The sequence below is a fragment of the Mastigoproctus giganteus genome, unplaced genomic scaffold (genome assembly GCF_048544385.1).
Source record: "Mastigoproctus giganteus isolate SK-2022 unplaced genomic scaffold, ASM4854438v1 scaffold_15, whole genome shotgun sequence".
Lineage (NCBI taxonomy): Eukaryota > Metazoa > Arthropoda > Arachnida > Uropygi > Thelyphonidae > Mastigoproctus > Mastigoproctus giganteus.
In genome coordinates this window covers 1,714,071-1,733,034 of record NW_028328292.1, presented here as the reverse complement: position 1 = coordinate 1,733,034, position 18,964 = coordinate 1,714,071, and the positions used below count along the sequence as shown (strand labels likewise).

Below are 18,964 nucleotides of genomic sequence, written 5' to 3'. Positions count from 1 at the left end.
TGCGAAAAAACTTGATCAACTGCATAATTCTCTACAAACTGTTATTACTGCTATAAACAAAATTAAAGCACATTCCTTGAATGATCGTATATTTCGAAAGCTTTGCGATCAAAACAGTGAAGATTTTGAACGAGTGCTACTTCACTCAGAGGTTCGGTGGCTGTCAAAAGGCAACTGTCTCAACAGATTTTATGAACTCTAAAATACTGTTGTCGAGTTTTTTTAAGATCGGAACAACGACCTTAGATGTGCACAGATGTGCTTAGTAATGACCTCAAGAAAATGAAAACTGATATTGCTTATCTTGCAGATTTATTTACTAGATTCAACTCAATGAACTTACATTTACAAGGACAAGATGTAACTGTTAAGACGAAAACTCAAATTTCAGCATTTATTTCAAAATTAAAGCTTTTTATGCACAACGTAGGACGACGTGAATTGTATCAATTTCCAAATCTGTTGGAAATAGAGAAAAAAGGAAAAATAGCTGATGAAACTAACTTTTTGTATTCATCTAGAAATGTTGCACAGAGATATGCAGGAAAGGTTTGAAGATCTCCTTAATTTGATAATTCTAGATTGGGTTATAAATCCTTTTTTAAATAATGACGATGGTGAACATTTTGTAGAAGAATTGATTAAGTTACAAAATAAAGCTGAACTGAAACCAAAAATTTCGAAATTCATATCAGGAATTTTGGTTACAAAAGAAAATCCCTGACCTGCACTGTGGGAATTGTAAAAAAATTACTTATTTCTTTTCCAACATCATATCTAGTCGAAACCAGTTGCAGTGCTGTATCTCAATTGCTGACAAAACAAAGGAATTGTCTGAATGTTGTTAAACATTTATGGCAATTTATGACTTCTACTAAGAGATATTAAACCTAATAAATCTCCACCAAGTTCATCCATTGCATTAAATATTAAAATATAATTAACTATTTCCATTAATATGACTTATTTATGGAATTACTTTAATTTTTATGACTTAATTTAAGTGACTATAACTGACTTTATTTATATATAACTTTTTATATATAAATTTATCTATAACTGACTTTGTTCCATTTACTAATCTTGTTGCCCTTCTCTGTACCCGTTCCAGCAGCTCTACATCCTTCTTGAAATGAGGCCTCCAGACCTGTATACAGTACTCAAGATGTGGCCTTACCATTGCCTTATACAAGGGAATAATCACCTCCTTATCCCTGCTAGAAAAATTCCTGTATATCATTGACAAGACACCATGAGCTACTCTTGCAGCTCGTCTGCACTGCTCAGAGAACTTCATATCTGCCTGCACAATTACCCCCAGGTCCTTTTCATTCTCCACCACTGTCAGTGTAGTACCGCAGAGTTGATACGTTGCTCTGGGGTTACTGTTTCCCATAGCAACGTATCAACTCTGCGGTACTACACTGACAGTGGTGGAGAATGAAAAGGACCTGGGGTAATTGTGCAGGCAGATATGAAGTTCTCTGAGCAGTGCAGACGAGCTGCAAGAGTAGCTCATGGTGTCATGTCAATGATATACAGGAATTTTTCTAGCAGGGATAAGGAGGTGATTATTCCCTTGTATAAGGCAATGGTAAGGCCACATCTTGAGTACTGTATACAGGTCTGGAGGCCTCATTTCAAGAAGGATGTAGAGCTGCTGGAACGGGTACAGAGAAGGGCAACAAGATTAGTAAATGGAACAAAGGGTTGCTCTTACGAAGAAAGGCTTAAGTTTTGCAAATTACAGAGTCTGGAGACTAGGCACCGGCGAGGTGATCTGATAGAGGTGTATAAGGCTTTGAATGGTTTGAGCATGCTCAATGCCAATGGGATTCTTCATCTTTCTCAGAATAATCACCTCAGAGGGCATAAATTCAAATTGAGGAAGGACAGATGTTGGATAGATGTGCGGAAATTTGCCTTTGGCCAGCGGGTGGTTGGTTGGTGGAACCGACTTCCATCACTGGTTGTTGAAGTTGATAGCCTAAACAAATTTAAAGCTCAACTGGACAGGTATTTCGAACGAACGGAGGGGTGAAATGGGAGTGGGTTTTTTTTTTTTTGTTTTTTTTGGCTGATGCTGAATAAGCTTGCTTTCTTGCATCATATGCCTCTGCTAATGCTAATGCTAATATAGTCGTAATTTTTTTATGAAGAAGGAATAAAGTGCAGTAAATAGTTTTCTTTATAATTCACACACATATATGCAGGGCTGCGTTTACGTTTGTGGAGTCAAACAGACAAATATTCATTTCAGTTATTTAGCTTCACTTTATATTGGTAGGCTAAAAAAAAAACCCTGGCGAGGGCTTTTTGTTTTTTTTTTTTTTTTTAAGGGGGAAGGTGATCCAAAAAAGTTTGAGAAGCACTGTATTAATTGAATGAGTAAAGATAAGCGCATGCCATTGGAAAAGCGAATGAATCGCTAAAAGAAACATTTTTTTTTTTAAATTCTAAGCTTGGTCTTTTTTGCCCCTCCTCTAAGATTCGTTTGTTGGAGTGCATCTTGAAACTTTCCTGCCATACCGTACATTTGCGGGTAAATAATCCATGAATTATACCGTATGCTCACCCACGAACCGCCGTTGACTACATGCAGTCGGTGTCACTTGCCATTTTCCAATGCTCATAAACACAAGATAAATGTTAACCTGTGAAATACGACTCCAGGAAAACAAAAAAGTTAAAACACCTTAAATAAAAAAAGAGGGGGGGGGGACATATGGAGGAGAGAGAGGGGTATATCTCCTATGCCAAAGGGGTGTGTGTATATGTATATATAATAAAAATTTAGTACCACCATCATCTTTAGTTTTACTTGTCATGTCATATTTTTATAATATGCATGCTTACATTTGCATCCATTGCTGCTGCTTTGAGCGATTCGGTGCGTTTGCCATATCCTATCCTGTTTATATCTTATCTGTTTTTACTCTTTAAATACTATCTCTTAAATGTTATATATATATATATATATATATATATATATATATATATATATTTTTTTTTTTTTTTTTTTTTTCTAAGTCAAATGCAGTGCTCACCATGTTACCTTCATGTTGCAAAGAAGACGCTCTCTATGGACTCATTAGCTGTACTTTATTTGTGGTAACGAATTTCTTTCTCATCACGTAAAAAGTGATTAAAAAAATTAACAACTATAACATGTCTCCTCAAACCTATTAGTTCAAGAAAAGCACTGTATTCATAGTAAGAGGCTCGGCATATTTGAAACAAAAATAGACTGAAGTTACCTGGCGATAGGATAAATCAACGCTGCATCTACAGAGTAGCAAGAAATCTTATTACTCTGTGGCTGCATCTAAGTTATTCGCAACTTCGGAAAGGATATATAAAATTGTCAAATAATGCGAAATTAAGTTTAAATATAAAAAATAAGAAATAGAGCATAAAAAAGATAATATCTATGCAGACTTATTTTAAGATGAGCTCAGTCATGTCTAAAAATTCAAAGCGAATAAAATTCCTACGCAAAATTGAAAATACCCCATAATCTTAAAATTTTTCGCTCGATCCATTAAATTTAAAAATCAAAAATTTCAATGTGGGAAATAACAAGATTGCGAAACAATATCTAGTGGAAAGGGAAGAAAAAAAAAAACATTTTATATAAAATTTCATATTAGTACAGGAAAATTACACTTCACACTATTTTTTTTAACGCGATTAGTTTAATTAAAATTTCTGTGACTTTCAACGCAGACCAAGAACAGTATAAATACATACCAGATCAAATAGGAACCTGTGATTTGAATACTGCTACTGACAGTTCAAGCCAGTCGCCGAAAAACTGAAACTACAATAGCAACTAACAACACGTGACACTTCTAAAAGTGCAGGTCTCTCCAAATTTCTGGGGAAATAATTAAGCAAATAAAACACGTGACTTGGATTCTTCCCATTATTATTTCAGGGGAGAACGCATTTCTCGTTTTTGTGATTTGGTAAATTTATTCCGGTTGATTTTTTCAGGAGCATCATTAACTTAAACAACATTATTCCGCTGTGTAATATGCCATGTAAGTTAATATATGCTCAGGGGCCAATTTGCATACTGTGCGGCTGAAAACCACGGGCTAACTAATGGAAGGAAGTGCACTATCTCCGCTTGAGATTGTAAACTATAGCCCATATTGAAGAGACCTTTAGAAATATTCCTCAAGTCAGCAATAGAATTCCAGCCCGGTCCTTTCCAAACGAGTGATAAGTGGCAAAGCCACTTTGCACGATTAACTGGTAATAACTTTACTGAAATTAATGTTATTCCCATAATTCAATTAACTTAAGTAAATACAGTGGTACCTCGACATACGAGTTTAATTCGTTCCGTAACCTTGCTCGTATCTCCAAGCAATTTTCCCCATTGAAATTAATTGAAATGCCATTAATCCGTTCCAGCTCCCAAAAAACCACCTCAGTTGTTTTTGTTAAGTGTTTTTGAATAAGAAAAATGTACTGTAGTTACAAGAAGAAACATTTATTTATAAATAACAAATACATATTCTATAGAAACATAATAAAAGAAAAGGTGAAGTGCTTACGGAAGCGTATAATTTTCTTCATTGGTCTTCGCTTTTTTTGTCACGCATTGCTCATTTTCACCTGCAGATCGTTTAAAAAAAACTGTCCAAGGAGGTTTGTTTCTTCCTCCCTTTCAGGATATTGCGGAAATGTGTTAGGCAAGTTTCGTTGAACAACTCCGATGCACGACCAGTTGCAACTTTTTCGGGGTGATTTTTATCCACGAACTCTACAACTTTCTCCCACATTCCCAAGATCTCCTTTATATTTCTTATAGAGATAACCTTCTCCATCTCTGGCTCCTCTTCAAAACTAATTTTTCGTTGAACCACCATATGCTGCTGCGAATGTAGATCGTGTAACTCCTCGGTTGTCAACTCCTGAGTCTGTTCCTCGAAAAGTTCGTTCACATCTCTCTCATCCACCTCCAGACCCATGGATTTTCCCAGAGAAACAATCTCCTCTACCACTGACACTTCGGGTTCCAATTCTTCAAAAGCCCTTTCAGCTACAGCCTCAGGCCACAGCTTCTTCCATGCAGATATTAAGGTCCTCGTTGTAACACCCAGCCAGGCCTGATCAATAATTCTTAGGCATATCACGATGTTAAAGTGGTCCTTCCAGAACTCTCGAAGGGTAAGGTTTGTGTTCTCCGTCACTTCAAAGCAGCGCCGAAAAATGTGCTTGGTGTACAACTTCTTAAAATTAGAAATCACCTGCGGATCCATGGGCTGCAGGATAGGAGTGGTGTTGGGTGGTAGGTAGAGAACCTTTATGAACTTGAACTCTTCGAGTAAATCATCTTCGAGATTTGTTGGGTGAGCAGGGGCATTGTCGAGGACGAGAAGGACTTGCATGGGTAGGTTGTTTTCCTGTAGATATTTTTTGACAGAAGGGCCAAACACCAGGTTTATCCACTCCACAAAGAATTTCCTGGTGACCCACGCCTTCGGATTTGCCCTCCACATAACTTGTAGTTTTTCTTTTAAAATCTTATGTGACTTAAAGGCTCTGGGATTTTCCGAATGGTATACTAGCAGAGGCTTGATTTTGCAGTCGCCACTCGCATTGGCGCAAAGTGCTAGAGTTAATCTATCCTTCATGGGTTTGTGACCTGGCATCGTCTTCTCCTCTGCCGTTATGTAAGTCCTATTCGGCATCCTTTTCCAGAAAAGCCCTGTCTCGTCACAGTTGAAGACTTGCTGAGGGATGTATCCTTTGGCTTCTATCAGTTCGGAAAACGTTTTGATGTAAACCTCAGCTGCCTTCACATCCGAACTTGCTGCCTCACCATGCCTGACGACGGAGTGAATGCCGGTCCTTTTCCTAAAGTTGTCAAACCAGCCCCGACTGGCTTTAAACGAGTCTTCCGAGTCCTCGTTTGTGGAAGTGTGTGGGATCTGCTTCAGCAAATCACCGTAAATCGCTCGTGCCTTCTCACATATGATACTTTGTGTTAAGAATCCTCCTTGAAGCTGCTTCTCTGTCACCCACACCATCAGTAGTTTATCCATTTTCTCATGGAGAGAGGTCCGGAGCTTAGAAATTATTGTAACGCCCTTGGCTGGCGTTATACCCTTTATCAACTTCTTCTGTTTAAGCACAGTACATATCATTGTATGTGCTACGCCCGTACATCCTCGCCAAGTCAATTACTCGCACACCTTGCTCATGTTTTTCTATGATTTCACGCTTTAATTCAATAGACATCATCTTCTTCTTCAGACCCATAGTTATAAAAATAAATTTGATAATGTTTTGTAAATGTACAAACAGCAAAAAACGCGAACCCAACTTATCAAAAATGCTACGAAAACGAGGGAAACAAGCACACAGACTGAGGTCTAGTCTGAGGTGGGAGAAACTGTTAGACGCTGCACACGACCCCAACATGCGCCCCGCATGTTGGGGTCGTGCGCAGCGGTGTAGTGTGCGATTCCTCGTATCTCAAATCTTGCTCTCATCTCAAAGCAAAATATCGCTCGCTCGGCGGCTCGTATCTCAAAACACTCTTATATTAGGGCACTCGTATATCGAGGTACCACTGTATGTCAAAACCAAACTAAATTCTGCGCAAAAGCTTGCGCTCTTCAAGTACCTATTTGAACCTGGTGCTACTATATCGGGGGGGGGGAAGAATTCACTTTATGCTCAAGGCTGAATTTAGCTGGCTATTTCACTTTATGCTCAAATCTGCTGCCCTGACAAGATATTTTTATAGACCCTGAAAATAAGGTTACGGAAATTGGACCATTGTTTCTCAGTCCTCTCCGTGGCCGAGTTAGTCAGTCTCAGGCGTAGATAGCAAGATTTTCTACCCAGAGAGCTGAGATTTTTCGTCCAGCAAACAGACAAATCGACCGTAGAACACACGCAATTAACAGACATAAGACACGGCACGGCAGATGAATTTAATTATTCGAGTGGTCCAAATATAATAGTTTTGTTTCTCAGCCCATGCACCTTGCGATCCTGGCGCAACTGTGCTGTGGTAAACCTGGTTTTGCCCATACTTAAAATAATACACTGCTTCACAAAATTAACAGAACAAAACGTCTTTCATGAATATTTTATTGAGAACAGTGTCGCCGAAGCTAAATATTTGATATACGCGACATCCTGGCATGCAAATTCCGAGTATCCAAGACAAATCGATCTATCGCTTTACACAGCCAGAATTTTGCAAATTACCTATAAAAACTCGAGTTGCGACCACATCACTTCATTCCCATTTTCTGGCTTGCCTCTCTTATAGATCTGCCATGGTCCAAACCCCTTACTGCACAGTCTCCGGGCGAATTCCCGGAGGGCTCCGTGCTGGGTCCACTCTTCTGGAACGTGGTCCTCGACGGCTTCCTCACGCTGGACCTTGGTAACATCGTATCACAAGCCTACGATGATCTCAGCAAACCATGCAATCGGTATACTACAAAGCTCGGCAGAACAAAATAACCTACAAATATCCCTGAACAAAACTTGCTCCATCCTACTGGAGGGAACTTTGGACATCAGGAGACCTCCCCAGATCCGTATTCAAGGAACAACAAAAAAGCTTGCCACAGAACTAAAACACCTCGGCGTTGTTTTACACAAACTGTGTCTTTCACACCACACTTAGCCTACCTCCAAAAGAAAGTCAGGAGCGTCTCTGCGCTATTCGTGAGGAATACCTGCAAGGACTGTGGTCTTAGCAAAAGGAAAGGACGCTGGTATTCTTCTATAATGTGCCTTCTTACCTGTCATTACGTACGTATATATATGTTTTTTTTTATTATTTTCTTTTTTTTTTTTTTTCCGGCCCTCCCTGGGAAGCTTAGGCTAACCCCACGGTCGGCCAGCCAGAGTTCTCTTTCCACATACCTGGTCCGGCTCCCAGTGCCAGTGACGGTAACTAGCAGTCTGTGGTGTTCCACAGACCCTAGGCTAAGCGGCCAGATGAACAACATAACCCGCACTAAGCAAACATGAACATACACTAACATATGATATCTGGCCTTCACAGTACTGTACTGTCTTACTTCACAAGAGATTCAAATGCGGAGTTATGGGAAAGCACCGGTGCCGCTTGTCAAAAAACACTATGTCACTATGTCATTACGTACGCAGCTGGGCCTGGTTCAAGAAGGCCACCACTCCTGTAAATAGAGAAAAGCTTGAAACTACCCAACGTTACATGCTTCTAAAAACTTCAAGAGCCTGTAACACTCCAGGTTCTGGCTGGGGAACTGCCCACTAGACCTCGAGATTGTCCACTGAGGGCCTCTCTTCTGCCTCTCCGGATGCCGGGAAACCGACTGTCTAGATTTCACAATAAATCCTGCAAATGACGCAAAACTAGAGAAAAGACGCTTTATCGAGCATCTCCAAAACAAGTAGCTGACACGCTAGGAAGCCTCAAGGAAGGGAGCAATCACAAAAAAATTCCTACACAACATACAGATGATGGTATCATAAGCATCCAAGCTGGATTCCACCGAGGCTCCTAGTCATGTATTTACTTACAGGGCATGCCGCTATCAGGGAAAAACCTAGCGGGGATTGGGTTCAGAGAACACCCACTTTTGTTCCTGTGGTGATTCCGAATAATGCGAACACCTAATGTGCAACTGCACCTTGTATGACAACCTTCAAGAGGTTGTCATACAAGCTGCAGCCTGGTGAACAAGCTCTAATACTCAATAAGACACCAGGCATACCTAATCCTAATTCGCATTAGTAGAGGCATATGATGCAAGAAAGCAAGCTTATCCAGCATCAGCCAAAAAAAAAAAAAAAAAACACTCCCATTTCACCCCTCTGTTCGTTCGAAATTCTTGTCCAGCGGAGACTTAAATTTATTTAGGCTATCAACTTCCACAACAAGGGATGGAAGTCTGTTCCACCAACCAACCAACCACCCGCAGGCTAAAGGCAAACCTCCAAATATCTATCCTACATCTCGCCTCCCTCAATTTTAATTTATGCCCTCTCGGGTGATTATTCTCAGCAACAGGAAGAATCCCATCAGCATTGAGCATGCTCAAACCATTCAAGGCTTTATGCACCTCTTTCAGATAACCTCGCCGGTACCTAGTCTCCAGACCCTGTAATTTGCAAAACCTAAGCCTTTCTCCACAAGAGCAACCCCTAGTTCCATTCACCAATCCTGTTGCCCCTCTCTCTACTCGTTCCAGCAGCTTAATATCCGTCTCTAAATGAGGCCTCCAGACCTGTATACAGTATTCAAGGTACGGCCCGACCATTTCCCCATACAAGGGAATAATCATCTCCTTATCCCTGCTAGAAGAATTCCTGTATATCATTGACAAGACACCATGAGCGACTTTGCAGCCCGTCAGCAGCGCTCAGAGAACTTCATATCTTCCTGCACAATTACCCCCAGGTCCTTTTCATTCTCTACCACAGTCAGTGTAGTGCCAAACAGTTGATACGTTGTTCTGGGGTTACAGTCTCGCATATGCAGTATTTTACATTTGTCAATATTAAACTTCATTTGCCTCCTCTCAGCATATCTGCTTAACCTTTCCAGATCCTGTTGCAGTAGAATAGCGTCAGTAGTGTCCTTAACAACCCGGCCAACCTTTGCAACGTCTCCAAACCCGGACATTAAGCTTGATATACCATCATCAATATCATTTATAAATACAGAAAACAACAATGGACCCAACACCGAACCCTGAGGGACTCCAATAATAATATTAGTCCACGATGAGCAGTGTCCATTGATTACCACTCTCTGTCTTCTCCCACTCAACCATCCCTTTCTTTATCCATAGCAGCAATTTGCCTCCAATGCCACACTGCTCCAATTTGTGCCGCAGTCTTCCATGTGCAACAGTATCAAAAGCCTTTCCAAAATCCAAATAAATAATATCAAAGTTATTCCCTGCATCCAGTTCTTTTGTGACTGCATCATAGTATCCAATCAAAGTGGTCAGGCAAGACTTTCCCTTAACAAAACCATGCTGTGTCCGAGCTATAACTGAAGTCTTGTCTAGATGATCGTGCAATGCTTCTTTAGCCAGTGCCTTCATTAATTTTCCTGGAACAGAAGTTAAACTCACAGGTCTATAATTACTTGTGTCAGCTTTTAATCCTCCTTTGTGAAATGGCGTCAATTTACACTTCTCCAGTCTATGTGTACCTCCCCTGTGTCCAAAGAAGCTCTTATAATTATGGCTAAGGGTTTGCTTACTTCATTTGCTGCTTCCTTCATTTATAACTGGATAGATCCCATCCACCTCGGGTGCCCTTTTTATGTCTATCCTCAACAATTTCTACTCCAATTTCCTCTGTTATTACAAAATCATCTAGCTCACTGCCAGAGTTTACTTCACCTCTGGCATTCCCCTTCCTGAACAACTCAAGTGTGAATGTAGATGCAAAATAATCGTTTAGTTTGTTAGCCACCTGAGAAGGATCCCCAAATGTTGAACAATGAAAATCCAGTGGACCAATCTGATTGCTTACCCTCCTTCTAGTTTACACAGGTAAAGAACTCTTTTCTGTTTTTCTTTGCATCCTTTGGCAAGGATTTCTCACAATCTGCCTTCACCCGCCTAATCTCCTTTGTGACTCAGTTACAGAGAAGCCCACATATACCATAGGCTTCCAGTCCCCCATTAACCTATATGCATCCCATGCACTTTTCTTCTCTACCATAAGTGTCACTAGTTCATCTGACATCTATTTATGCCTCAACCTTCAACAATATTTCTTAGTTGGTATGTAAAGTGTAGTAGCTTCCACGATAAGTTCTTTGAATGCTTCCCATTTTCAATTTGCTGGTGGTAACATCATCAGTTGATCCCACTGTAAAAAATTTAAATACTGTCCGAGACCATCGTAATCGCCTTTAGGAAAGCAAAAACCCGTCCCTTTACCTCTGATGGTCATTACCTATAGAATTCTACTCTAGTACTCTAGGGGTGGCCTGACCATTGCCTTATACAAGTCAATAATAATCACCTCCTTATCCCTGCTAGAAAAATTCCTATATATCATTGACAATACACCATGAGCAACTCTTGCAGCCCGTCTGCACTGCTCAGAGAACTTCATATCTGCCTGCATAACCACACCCAGGTCCCTTTCATTCTCAACCACTGTCAGTGTAGTACCAGTACCACACAGTTGATACGTTGCTCTGGGGTTGCTGTTTCCCATATGTAGTACTTTACATTTGTCAATGTTAAACTTCATTTGCCACCTCTCAGCCCATCTGCTCAACCTTTCCAGATCCTGTTGCAGTAGCATAGTGTCAGTAGTGCCCTTGACAACCCTGCCGACCTTTGTATCGTCTGCAAACTTGGACATTAAGCTTGATATACCATCATCAATATTATTTATAAATACAGAAAACAATAATGGACCCAACATTGAACCTTGAGGGACTCCACTAATAACAATAGTTCACGATGAGCAGGGTTCGTTGATTACCACTCTCTGTCTTCTCCCTCTCAACACTTCTTTATCAATAGCAGCAATTTGCTCCAATGCCACACTGCTCCAATTTGTGCAGCAGTCTTCCATGTGCAACAGTATCAAAAGCATTTCTAAGATCCAAGTATATAATATCAAAGTTATTCCCTGCATCCAATTCTTTTGTGACTGCATCATAGTATCCAATCAACTTGGTCAGGCAAGATTTCCCCTTAACAAAACCATGCTGTGTCCGAACTATAACTGAAGCCTTTTCTAGATGATCCTGCAGTGCTTCTTTAACCAGTGCCTCCATTAATTTTCCTGGAGCAGAGGTTAAACTCACAGGTCTATAATTACTTGTGTCAGCCTTTGATCCTGCTTTGTGAATTGGGGTCACATTTGCACATCTCCAGTCTGTGCGTACCTCCCCTGAGTCCAAGGAAGCTCTTATAATTATGGCTAAGGGTGTGCTTACTTCCTTTGCAGCCTCCTTTAATATAACTGGATAGATCCCAACCACCGCAGGTGCCTTTCTTGTGTTTATCTTCAACAATTTCTCCTCCACTTTACTCTCAGTTATTACAAGATTCTCTAGCTTACTGCCAGAGTTGAATACACCTCTGGCGTTCCCCTCGCTGAATAATTCATGTGTGAATTTCGATGCAAAATATTCATTTAGTTTGTTAGCTACCTGAGCAGGATCATAAACAATTGACCCATCGATATCAAGTGGACCAATGCGATTCATTCCCTTCTCTTCTCGAGTTTACATAAGTAAAGAACTCTTTGCTGTTTTTCTTTGCATCCCTTGCCAAAGATTTCTCGTAATCTGCCTTTGCCTGCCTAACCTCCTTTGTAATTGGTTACAGATCAACTTGTATCTATCATAGGCTTCTGTGTCATGTGTTAATTTGTATGTATCCCATGCATTTTTCTTCTCTGCCATATGTCTCATTAGTTCATCTGACAACCATTTAGGCCTAAGCCTTGAACAATATTTCTTAGTTGGTATGTAAAGCCTAGTAGCTTCCAAGATAAGTTCTTTGAATGATTCCCATTTTCAATTTGCTGTTGGTAATATCATCAGTTGGTCCCACTATATAGAATTTAAATACTGTCTCGGTCCATTGTAGTCGCCTTTACGAAAGCAATAACCCTTCCCTTCACCCCTAATGGTAGTTAGCTCTTTGAGTAAATCCCACTTCAGCACATTGTGATCACTGCCACCTAGTGGTTCATTTATCTGCAGATTCTTAATGCATGAAGAATCACTACTGATAATCAAATCAAGAGTATAACTCCTTCTAGTTGCCTCCCGAACGTACTGATGCAGAAACCAATCATCCAATAAATCCATAAAAGCCTTGCTAGTGTTTGAGTGACCAGCCCCCAAATTCCAGTCAACATCTGAGAAATTAAAATCCCCCATTATAAGACTCTCTGATTTACTGGCCCACTCTTTTTCCCTGTACAGTTTCTTATTATACTCATCAGTCATTAGGCCTATAGCACACTCCTACTCTCAATTTTGATCTCCCAATGCTTATGTCACACCAAACTGACTCGACACTGCACTGTCTAGCGATGTTGACGGGCTTTACTTCCTTGGATTTTATGTTTTTCTTAACTAATAGCATAACCCCTCCTCCCTTCCTATCCTTTCTGTAGACGTTGTACTCCCCAAATTCCAGTGCTGCATTCCTTATATCTGTGTGACACCACATCTCTGATATCCCAACAATATCTGCCTTTGATGTTTGGAGCAATACCTCAAATTTCTTTACTAAACTCCTAGCACTAGTGTACACGCAAGTATACATGCACCTGTTTCTGTTCTTAGCTACTCCAACACAACCCATATGTTTACATGTACCGCAATGACTCCCAGCAGTCTCTGAAATATCCTGCATCTTGTTTTTCAGGCTTCTACTCATTCCAATAGAAGCAGTGCAAGAATCTCCTTCACCTCTGCCAGTGGCTACTTTTAATCTATTTGTCTTTGTCTCCCCCCAAGCTAGCAGTTTTCCGACCCACCTAACACTGCCTCGGTACCATCAACAAATATTCTTGCACCCTTTCTATTTAAGTGTATGACATCCCAGCAGAACAGTCTCTCCTGTTAACAAGTACAGACCAGGGCTGAATTGATCGATAAGGCTCTCATCATACACTCCCTCCTATCGTTTCTGGGCAGAATTGCAGGCACTTTCAAATTCAACCCTAATTCACGGCTTTTTTTCAACAGTGACCTGTACTTGTTAAGTGATTCTGCCGGTCTCCTATTCTTAATATCATTAGTGCCAACGTGTACAACTATATCACCTTTTGTGCCCTTAAAAGATGATATCCACTCTACAACGTCATCAACCTTTTCCCCTGGCAGACATACCTTGGCCCTGTTCCACCTATCTTTTTTACAAAGCATGTTCCCCCGTTTCCCTGACAATAGAATCACCAACAACTACTAGTTCCTGTGTGGACCAGCGCATTATGCCTTGGGGGTTGCCGCTGTGTTGCATGATGATCAAGTCAAGTTCTGGTGTTGATGTGGGCAACTGAGAGCTTGATGGGCCCCTAAAATTTAGAACTTTGGGGGCATCCACCCTGTCCTTCTAGCTCTCATATAGGCCCATAACAACGCTCAGCTGTCCCCCGATTTCCTTACACTCCTTATATCACGCACACACACCCAAAGACATCCCCCATGGCAATATCATGTCCAGTACCCGAATGTCCACAAACATCAAGCAAGCATAGCATTTTAAAAGGCTGCGATTCTGAGGGCAACTGCCCCCCCCCCCCCTCAGTTCTCTCCTGAGCCACAGCACTCCCATTAGCTTGAGCCTTTTGCTTTGCTGCTCTGGTCTGAGTCATGACTCCGATTTAATTTCAATAAAATTTCAATTTCAGTACAAAATTATAACTCTAAACTTGTATCCCAATAGTTCTAACGCTATATATATTTTTCAGTATCGAGTATTATATCTACGAGTTCCGTTTATATAAATTCCGTATCAAGTTATGTATTAATTAATTATGTTACGTTTCTAATCTAAGTCGTTATATGTATTTAGTTAAAAAGTACAATTTAATTGACAATGAAGTTTAACAAGATTAATAGATTTTACTGATTAATTCAACAATATTATATTATATACTATACTATACCAAGCTTACGCTATCTAGTTTAGGATATAACGTTGTATTGTATAAGAATCGCAGAAAGTTAGGAACGGTAAATCTATGGACACTTAAGTATTAATTAACTTCCAAATCTCACTGTCTCAAATTCAGAATAAACTAAGGATGCTGACTAGATCTATAAGCTACTTATAGAAAATAATTTAATATAACAATGGGTCAATAAAGCGGCTAAATATGGCTAAAAACTTCTCATTGAGCGGAGCTGCAACTTGTAACACGTAGATTTGATAACCTTACCGATACTAAGTAATACCTACAAAATCTCTATCTACGTTAAACTTTAAAACTAAGTATCGTAACCAGGAATATAAAGCTACTCTAGAAAATAAGTTAATATACCAATTTAAGCTAATAAAACAGAAAAAACGTATCTATTCCAGGAGCAGTAAAAACTTTGCCTGCACAAGCCTACGCTCGTTCTCGATTTCGCCTTCTACTGCATCTTTGTATCTTTCTAATCATGAGCAGTAAAGCCTAGGCTTTTACTGTATCAACAAAATAAATAAATAAAACATGGGTGTTTCACCCCTCCTCGACATCAATCCAACTGACCTATGAGATTTTCAGCTGTCAGCCCTAGTAATGCAGGACTAGAGCAACAACTAATTTCGTTAAAACAAAACTCCTCAACGCAATCTGTTAAAGGAAAACAATCCAGTCTGTGCCTATTTCCCAGATAATTTAAAATTATGACCATAGCGCTAGTACTGTTAATAACCACAACAATATCACCCTCACTCATCTTACTAACCCCCCCCCTCAGCACCTCACAGACCTTAATTAGATCCTCTCTAAGGTACCTAGTTATCAAGCTCTATACTTCACATAATTAGTCTTTTCTCGTATTAGTGCCCTTTTGCCAATCTCACCAAGTGCACTGCTGTCTTTGGGCCTTTTTATGAAGCTGGATGTCTTTTGTTTAGGTGGGCACCATACTTTTCATTAAAAAAAAAAAACAGAATGGAAGTTTTGTGATTTCTCAATAAACCAGTTTTTTTTACATAACAGCGTTTTTATCTTTATTTATTGAATCACTCTCATAATTTTAACAATTAGCTATTCTGTTTTTGCAAACTTTTATCAAGAGAAAAACAAATACACAAAAAATACATTTGGTCTTAGAATATACTTCTGATGTAGGTGTATTTTTGAAGTGCTGGAATATATCGAACTCCATTACATTAATCTTATGGAAATAATTATTCCAAACTTTTGTCAATTTTACTGTCTATACTTTTCAAGAATGTATCCCTGATAAATAATGGTAAATTATTATTGTTTTCATAAACATGAAATGGTCTAAGATATGAAGGTAATTACATGCAGGGCTTCCTGTAAATAAATCACCCAACGAATGACCAGCAAATGAGTACTGGGAATGATCCCTCTCCACCACCTACCCATTTTTACAAACTTCAGTGTGTTTAATTCTAGGAGACTATTTCTGGTCCCTCAGGAAGCATCACAAGAAAAGCTGGAAATGTTCTAGAAGGTGATCAAGTAAGTGCACTGCAGGTAAGGCAGATACACAGAGGAAGAATACGGTGGTGAGAGAATATATGGAGGAGAACGATTACAAAGTATTTGACAATATGCTCAGGACCTCTTCAGCAGGAAGCTCAAGAGGTCTATCTGAAGAAGCCTATCTGGAACCTTAGAATTGTCAAAACTGCCACTAAAACAACCTACCACTATTTACAAACCTATTGTGACCACAACTACCCTTGATGAAACTCAATGATTAGAACTACCCTCGACGGGATTTCGCCACACGAGCGACCTATAGCACTAGTGTTGGGAAAAGGCCGCCCTCCTATCCACCACCATACAACCAACAATGGATGGAAACAAGACAGTAAGTGATGCTCAGCAGTGAGCCACAGAACGCTTGATGACAGACTGCTAGTTACAACCACAACAGCCTGAACTGCAAGCACGGGACTTGTCCCAGGAGTGACGCGCAAACCTGACCGTCGTAACCCATTGCGGACGACCAACCTGTAAAAAGAACTACCACTGAGTTGACCTCAAATGCCACATGCGATCCTATACCTGTGCTCTCTTGCATAGTACTTTCTTTCCACTTCCCCTGGAGGAAGATGGTGTCATTTTCTCCTTCCCTGTTTGCCCCTTTTTCTCCTGCTGGGAAATAGGCCTGCTCCACTAACCACAGGGAGTCACCATCTCTATCGACCCTTTGCTTCCTGTTTCCGCCCTTCAGCCTTCCCCCCTACTGTTCACTTTCACAGCATAAGCTGAACAGAGCCTAAATTTTCAAATTCCATTGTACAGGTGTTCCTCTCCCACAATCTTACCGCTTTTTTTATGGGTCCTCGCCAATGAAACTATGTGGCAGGACCTACCAGAGTACTTACTTAAAATTCTGGTGTATCTAGTCTGCCTCCACGGGGACGTGTGGGCAACGGTGGGCCCGAATAGGAGACCAACGGCTAAATGGCCAGATGAACGACACTTAACAACATGCATAAACTTTTAAATTTCTGGCCTTTATAGTGTATTGTGACACATGGCAATGTATACTACACGGAGATGGGGCAAACCCCACGAGCAGTTAGACCCTAAACACACTTTAGACTTTATGGAAGCAGCATTCCCCCATTGGGTCTATGAGGGTAGCAGTGTTATCATCACCAACACCCCCACACAGGGTGGAAAAGGCCCGAGTTCGAATCCCGTCGATGAAGCGAGGAATTTTAATGGGCTTTTTTCACTCTGTGACTGAGTTAGTCGGTGTCAGGTGTAGATAGCAAGATTTTTACCCAAGAAAATGTGGTTTTTTGTCCAGCAAAACAGGCAAATCGACCAGAGAACACACCAATTTACAGACAAAATAAATATATGGGCAGATGTAATCTCTTAAGTGTGATCCTAATATAATTTGGTGACGTTATAGTGGATAAGCTGTGTTTTTGCACTACAAGAATTCCTCTTCAAACTTTGAATTTTCTAGCCAGATTTTGCAAAATTGGATATAATCAGATTCAGCATGTCTTCGAGCATCTGTAATGTAAGTTTTGTCTTTATTCATTAAGGGGTTCTTGGCACACCCAGGGTCCTGAGATGGATATCATTATTCTTCTCTTTCTTAGTGATTTCCTTCTACTTCTGACATTCTCTCAGGATAATTCAGAATTATTTTTTTTTTGCGGTTGTTGCAGCATAAGCCTAAGGATACCTTGCATCATATGGCTAATAATAATGTAGATCTATGGCATACAACGGCACCGTGCCCATAAACTTTCTTTAGCATGGCATTTCCGAAATTTTTAGGTCTGCCACACAAATTCCTTTGCCTTCTTTGATTAGGGAGGGGTTTCACTAACGTAAGCTTTCTAGTGATGCGTTTATTTCCCAATTTTACCAAACATTTCCCGAGCTACAGCCCTATTTATGATAATGATCGGGATTTTTGGCTGCTGTAAAGGGATAAGTATTTTTAATATTTAACATATTCTTCGTTAATTAACATACTACATTGTGTTTTACAGAGATATTAAATAGGTATAGTAGCATTTGTTAGCTTATTTTGAATTTAACTAGCCATTTTTGGAAGTTATGACTCCCGGTGTTGGCACCAATATTGTTGACCTAGCCGCCATATTGTACTCGATAAGATATAGCTTAACGTAGTAGTAGGAGTGGCATGTGATGCAAGAAAGCATGTGTATGAGCTCATGCAGCATCAGCCAGAAAAAAAAAAAAAAAAAAAAAGTCACACCATTACCTCCAAATGCCTGTAAAGATCCTCCTTAAATTAATTTAACCTATCAACTTCCACGTCAGATGGAAGTTTGTTCCAGCAATTAACAACCTGCTGGCTAAAGGCAAATTTCTGCACATCTATTCTACATCTGTCTTTTCTTAATTTCAATTTATGCCCCCTTAGGTTCGTAATCTGCACAAGTGAAAGGATCCTATCACAATTCAGCGTGCTCAACCCATTCAAGGCCTTATACACCTCAATCAGATCACCACGCAGGTGCCTCGTCACCAGCCACTACAATATGCAGGACTTAAGCCTCTCTTGGTAAGGGGATCCCTTCATTCCCCTCACCAATCTTATTGCCCTTCTCTGTAAATCTACATCCTTCTTAAAATGAGGCCTCCAGACCTGTATGCAGTACTCAAGGCACAGCCTGACCATTGCCTTATACAGAGGTACAACCACATCCTTCTCCCTGCTAGCAAAATTCCTATATATATCATTGACAAAACACCATGACCTCCTCTGGCAGCATTGCTCAGAGCACTTCATATCTGACTGAACAAT

General features: G+C 40.2%; 1 protein-coding gene across 1 annotated transcript in view; it reads right to left on the bottom strand.

The window, feature by feature from the left end:
• The window catches only part of LOC150074906 (CBP80/20-dependent translation initiation factor-like), a 68,853-nt gene extending 65,616 nt beyond the window's left edge, over positions 1 to 3,237 (bottom strand). Inside the window, exon 1 of the mRNA XM_090389351.1 lies at positions 3,048 to 3,237. The gene's annotated coding sequence lies outside the window, so the exon portion shown is untranslated. The remainder of the gene's footprint in view (positions 1 to 3,047) is intronic.
• Positions 3,238 to 18,964: the final 15,727 nt, after the last annotated feature.